At 49.0% G+C, this 6,888-nt stretch overlaps 1 long non-coding RNA gene across 1 annotated transcript in view; it reads right to left on the bottom strand.

Moving 5' to 3' along the window:
- The window catches only part of LOC107184122, a 20,424-nt gene that overhangs the window by 397 nt on the left and 13,139 nt on the right, over positions 1 to 6,888 (bottom strand). The window lies entirely within an intron of this gene.

Raw genomic sequence — 6,888 nt, 5'->3', positions numbered from 1 at the left:
ACAGAGCCTGGGTCACAGGTCCTGAATCAATGGAAGTCTTACTATCCTGCCCCTTAGATGCCACCTCTGTGACCCCCTCCTCTGACCCACCCCCTCCCACCTGTCTGTACTGTGTATACCCTGCTCTCCCTTCCCTCTCCTCATGTGGTTTCTTTCCCTCCCCTCAGTCTCCGGGATTCTCCCCAGTGGGTTTCTCTGGCCTTGGTCTGGTTTAACTCACCACCTGCTCCCACCCTCTCAGCCCCGGCCCGGGAAGTCAATGTCCACAGAATCTCAGCCAGGTCAGAGGAGAAATGAAGGGGATATGGGACATATGGGCAGATGAGGGCACAACCCTTCTCAAGCCCTGCTCCCACCTTCTCCTGCCTCCTCGGTGCCTGTGAGACCTGGGCTGCAGGTGTGTCGGAGTCTCTGGGATCCCCTCCCCCACGTGAGACCCAGGAGTCGCTCTCAGGAAGAGACAGGGAAGCGCAGTGTCTTGTGGCTGCGATTCATCTGCAGTGACATGGGCAGAGGATGGACTGAGTAGAGATGTTCACAAACATCCTTGGTTGCATTTCATTTTCAATCAAAAATAGAAGTCTATTTGTCTCCAAGCTCACCAAGTTGCATCCTTTGGATATATACAGCTTTGTATGTCCATTGTCCCTCAGTGAAGTGGGTTTTAAAAGCCTACCGTCCGACAGGGACACCGGCAACACTCAGCCTGAGTTGGAGTCGTTTCTGGTGAAGCAGTTTCTAGTCATGTTTTCATCGCTGTCGCAGACACTGGCTTCAATGTGCTGAAGGCAGCGCCGCTACCGTCCGACAGGGACACCGGCAACACTCAGCCTCGTTTCTGGTGAAGCAGTTTCTAGTCATGTTTTCATCGCTGTCGCAGACACTGGCTTCAATGTGCTGAAGGCAGCGCCGCTGGTTACTTATTAGGCCTTCTGCCTGCCCCCAAGGTGCCTTTTCCTTAAATAAAGTGTTTTACTTCCAAAAAATTATTTTTATTGATGAGAGAGGTAGAGAGAGAGAGAGAGAGAGAGAGAGAGAGAGAGAGAGAAGAGACACATAGATTGTTTGCCTCCTGGGTACACGGGTCCGGGATTGAACCTGAAACCCAGGTAGGCGTGCTTGGCTAGGATTCAAACCAAGACCCTTCCTTACCTGGGTGGCTACTGTAAGCACTAAGCAAAACTGGTCAGGGCGAAGCCTATATAGTTTCATTAAGCAATGTCACCCCAAATCATGAGATTTAAAAAATGTTATCTATGTCAGCATGTGTTAAAAGTTCATTCCTGCCCTGGCTGGTTTGGCTCAGTGGATAGAGCGTCGGCCTGCAGACTGAAAGGTCCCAGGTTCGATTCTGGTCCAGGGCATATACCTTGGTTGCGGGCACATCCCCGGTGGGAGGTGTGCAGGAGGCGGTTAATAGGTGTCTCTCTCATCGATGTTTCTGGCTCTCTATCCCTCTCCCTTCCTCTCTGTAAAAGGTCAATAAAATATATATTTTTTAAAAAGTTAATTCCTGTTTATGACTGAGCAATATTTCATTGTCTTGATATCCCAAGTTGTCTATCCATCCATCAGTTTATGGACAGTTGGGTCGTGTCCACCTTTTGACTATTGTTAGTTGGGCTGCTATGAACATTTGTGCACAAGTTTTTATTTCAGCCCTTGTTTTCCATTCTCTTGGGCTAGATTTTACTTTTTATATATAAATAGAAGATCATTATACAAAATTCGTAGTAACTCCTGAATATCAAATAATCCTTGGCCCAATTTTTAATGTCTCAGATATTCACAAAGATGTCTTTTTTAAAAAATATATATTTTATTGATTTTTTACAGAGAGGAAGGGAGAGGGATAGAGAGTTAGAAACATCAATGAGAGAGAAACATCGATCCATTGCCTCCTGCACACTCCCCACTGGGGATGTGCCCGAAACCAAGGTACATGCCCTTGACCAGAATCGAACCCAGGACCCTTGAGTCCGCAGGCCAATGCTCTATCCACTGAGCCAAACCGGTTAGGGTACAAAGATGTCTTTTTATAATTGGTTTGGTTGGGTGTGATCTCAAATGTTGCAGAACACCGGAGAAAAACCAAGCCATGCTTAGGGAAAGGGAATTACATTTTATTATTAAATTCCTTGTAGACCCAGAGAAAAATGTGTCTTTCAAATTCTGGGCCCCCCACATGGAGGAAGCTCTCTCTATTTATACCTTTTCTAGTCCTTTGTCTCCCAAATTTGGAATGAGACTTCCAGACCTTCTGAGAAAGAAGGCCTGCGTGCTGGGAAGGGGCCATGAGACCCTATCTCAAGGCCTGGCCTGGCTCCAGCACTGACAACTCTGTCTGGGGCATAGTTTACGGCCTCTTTGGAATGGGAGTAGTCTTGTTTTCCCTATTTTTTAAGCAAGCAAGCATTTACAGAAGCCATACTATCAGGGTTAAAATTTCAAACAGCAGCTTTTATATAAGATGGGTGCTTCAAAAGGAGCTGGATGCATCTCATTCAGTCCAGATGTTCTTCAATGTCTTTACACTGCCCACCTGGCCTCAGCTTCCTTTGTAGTTTATTCTGTTATTTAGTAAGTAGAGCCCAGCTACATAATCTTTACTCCCTGGAATGGAGATAAGAAATGCCCTAACCTTCGGAATAGAAATTGACAGGATTAAAATCAACTGGTATAAATACAGATGTAACAAGACAATAGAAGACAGAACCTGGCTGGAGAACCTAGCGAGAGAATATGGCAAGAGAACCTGGACAGAACCTGGCTGGGAATCCTGGCTAGAACCAGGCGAGAGAACCCAACCATGCTGATCAACTGAACACTGCCTCTGTCATTCCTTCTTCGCTGACTCTGTCCACACCTATGGGAACCCCTGGACCTGAGGGGGCCGGACCCCAGCAGAGGCCCGGTGCACGAATTTGTGCACCAGTGGGGTCTCTCGGACTGGCCTGCAGGATCGGGTCAAAACCGGTTCTCCAACATCCCCCAAGGTGTCTGGATTGTGAGAGGGTGCAGGCCAGGCCAAGGGACCGCACTGGTGCACGATCAGGGCCAGGGAGGGACATGGGAGGTTGGCCAGCAGCAAGAGGTTTGGAGGGGGGCACCGTGGAGAGCTCCAGGGAGTATCCAGTCCAGATCAGCCTGACCCAAATAGCAAGCTAACCTACCAGTCAGAGCATCTGCCCCCAGTGGTCAGTGCACATCATAGCGACTGGTTGACCGGTCGACTCTGCCCCCTGGTGGTCAGTGTACATCATAGCAAGCGGTTGGGTGGCCTTAGCATATCATAAGCATATTACAATTTGGTTGGTTGAATGGGTGACGGGATGACTGGATACTTAGCATATTAGGCTTTTATTATATAGGATACCTGTCTCAGGAGGTTGTTATCCTGCCTGGGTGTAAAGCTCTCCAACAGCCCTACATTCAGAGGGTCTTGACCTTGGCCACATGTGGAATCACCCAGGGAGAGAGCTAAACACTCTCAAAGCTCAGGCCACATGCAGGCTAGTTAATTCAGAACTGTCCGTCATAGTGTCAGCCTCCTTCGTTTTTGTAAAATAGACTTTCTTTTTTGAGAGCAGTTTTATATTCATGGAAAAATGGAGCAGAAAGTCAGAGATTTCCCATGTACCCCCACATGCACAGCCTCCCCATTGTCAACATCCACACAAGCATGGGCCATTGGGGACGATCCATGGAGTGACACGGACACCTCAGTATCACTCCCAGTCCACAATATTCATTCAGGTTCACTATGGGAGCTTTACCTTCTATGGGTTTGGACAAATATGTAAAACGATCAGAAAACCATAAAATGGCAAGCACACATAACTAGCAATAATCCCTTTAAATATAAATGGATGACATGCTCCAATTAAAAGACAAACAGAGCCCTGCTGGTGTGGCTCAGTAGGTGAGAGGTCGTGTCATGCACGGGAAAGCTGAGGGCTCCGTTCTGGGTCAAGGGATTCTGGGTCAAGGGCACATACCTGATTGCAGGTTCTATCCCTGGCTCTGGTCAGGGTGCTTGTGGGAGGCAACCAATCCATGTTTCTCTCACATCATTGTTTCTCTCTCTCTCTCTCTCTCTCTCTCATCAATAAATAACAAAATTACTTTAAAAAATTCTTGAGGAGTTTTAAAATGGCAGTAGAGCAAGGGGATGCTGCAAGAACATGCCCTCAGGAACAAACTGGAATTACAACTAAAATACAGAAAAAATTTCTGCATAATCAATGGAACCCTGACACCCAAGGACTGAAAGTGGAGACTGCAGAGATTGGTAGGCAGTGCGGAGGGGCGCAAGGGCTGGCCAGGTGCCCACAGGCAGCAACTGAAGCTCCGGAGATATCTCAGCTGTGGGGAGTTGCAACTGAGAACTCTTGGATCTAATCCCCAAGCTGGGGCCCCCTGCCAGAGCACCACAACTGAGATGAGTACCTACATAACTCCTGGCTGTGAAAAGCAGCGGTGTTGCTATGTGACAGGGAGAGATGGCTGGAGATTCAGGCACCCTCTTAAAGGGCCAATGTACAAAACTCCACCTTGTGCTGTGGCAGAGAGGGCGGAGTGGACTGGAGCTGTGTGAGCAGAACCCAGGACTAGGGACTCGGGGGTTAGAGCTCAGAAGGCAGAAACCCCCAGTTTCCTCTACTGAGCCATTCCCTCACACAGCTAGGAGCATCTTTCCCACACAGGCAGTTGCCTTCCCTGGTGGGAGTGGGGGGAGAAAGGCAGTTGACCCACTCTCATGGAAACTACATTGCCCTGAGGCTACTTAAGAGACCAAAAGAACAATTAGTCTCCAGGCAAAAGCAATGGCCTCACCCTGTTGAAAAAACTCCCCCACACCTGCGGATGATTGCCAGGAGCAAATTCAAGTGGAAATCCTATCAGTCTGTAGGCAGTGTCTGGAGGCTTTGAGGCTTTGCCTGTCCTAATTAGTCAGAAACGGCATTTGACTGTGTCCTGCATTTCAGATTGAGAGCTGTAGAGGATCTACGACAGTGGTTCTCAACCTTGGCTGCACATTCGAATCACCTGGGAAGCTTTTTAAAATCCTGATTTCTGGGCCTCATCCTCCGAATTCTGTTTTTTAAAAAGATTCCCAGGTGATTCTAATGCGCAGCCAAGGCTGATTTTTAAAATCCTGATTTCTGGGCCTCATCCTCCGGAAATTCTGTTTCTTTGTTACTAATGTGGCCTCCCTCCACAACAGAGAAAGAGAATTTCCGGAGAATCAGGCTCCAAAATCAGGATTTTAAAAAGATTCTCAGGTGATTCTAATGTGCAGCCAAGGTTGAGAACCACTGATTTATGAATACATAGTGACAAACCCAAACCGAGAGCCCAAATAAGGAGACAAACAACCCCCAAATGAAAAACAAGAGAATTCTCTAGAAGAAGACATAAAAATGTACTTGAAATATAGTTCAGAGTAATGACAGCAAAGATGCTCAACAGCATGAAAAAAAGATATAAAGGCTATGAAAAAAATCTTAAAAAGTAAGTAAACCCACATTTGCTCAACTACTGGTGTCCTACTCATGGTCTTTGGCTGAGGGACCTGGACAGATATCACCAAGTCTGTCTCAGAAACCAACCCACACTCCAAAGCATGAAATGCCCGGTTCCCCATCCCCTCCCCGCAACCGCAGGCCTGGCCCATCTTCTCAGCTTTGCCCATCCAATCAGCAAAATGTTATACTTAATATTTTGTTTGTTACACCATGTTTTTCTTTATACATTAGAGAGAAAGAAGTGCCTAGTCACAATTTATAAACGGAGGAAATAGTTGCATTATCTCTTGTGAACATCAGAGTCATCAACTGTCCCAGTGACCAACGTGCTCCCAGGAAGCAGAAATCATGACCAGTTAGGGGAGACCTCACCCTGAGACAGGAAGAGGCAGTTCAGATGGTGAGCTGAATTTAGCATCGAGATCTCATAGTTTTGTTTCTCTTTGTATTCAGTCACCCAGGTCATCGTCTCCTCCATGGATTCTAATAAAAGTCCCACTGGGGATGAGCATTGCAAGTTGTCCCATCTCCAGACCTGAGTCCCCAGCAGAACCTGGACAAGCAAGGACTCCAGCCCTATGTTTAGACATGGGCCTGTGCAGCTCAGAGGGACCAGTGACACATAGACCAGACCCAGGTCATCCATTCACAAGGGAAATCGGCTAACTGTCCACCTGCACACCATCTCCCCTTCACCGCACAGGGAAACCAGCCTGACCCCAAACCACGGTCAGGGCCAGGGTGTGTGAAGTCTGCCACCTCCAGGACCTGGGGGGAAACGTGGAGGATGGACTGGAGAAGTGGGAGTGGGCGCTGGGGACCTGGGAGGAGGCAGCTGGATGGTGGGAGAGGTGGGGCTCCCAGGACCCGGAATGGAGAGGATGATCCCTGGGCACTGGCTGGCAACTAGAGGGAACCTTTCACCTGGACACAATACTGGGTTCACCTGAGGGCAGGGCCAAGGCTGTCTGGCCCCAGAGGTTTCCCAGCCCCCAGGAGAAGGGCCAGGTGCAGTTAACTTCTCAATCAAAGGACTAATCAATGATTGCACCTCCCCCAACCCCCACGGGGCGGGGCCTACGGACAGGGCAGGAGGAGTCAGGGCAGAACCTTTAGGACCTGCCCGGTGGATGGTGGGTTACTAACAGGGATTTAAGGCGGCGCATACAGGCCTGGGGGCCCAGCCTCAAACACGAGGGCCCAGGAGCATCCAGGATGCAAGAACCCGGGTTTCCCCCCGGTGAGTCTGGGCCCACCGTGAGGGCCTGAGGACCAGAGGTGGGATTCTGGGGCCGGGGCTGGAGGCACCTGGGAACCCAGACCAGGCCAGCTTCTCTGGGAGGCTTGGTAGGTTTGGGGG

The sequence above is a fragment of the Myotis davidii genome, unplaced genomic scaffold (genome assembly GCF_000327345.1).
Source record: "Myotis davidii unplaced genomic scaffold, ASM32734v1 scaffold464, whole genome shotgun sequence".
NCBI lineage: Eukaryota > Metazoa > Chordata > Mammalia > Chiroptera > Vespertilionidae > Myotis > Myotis davidii.
The sequence above is the reverse complement of the archived record's forward strand: the minus strand, read 5'-3'. Positions and strand labels throughout refer to the sequence as shown.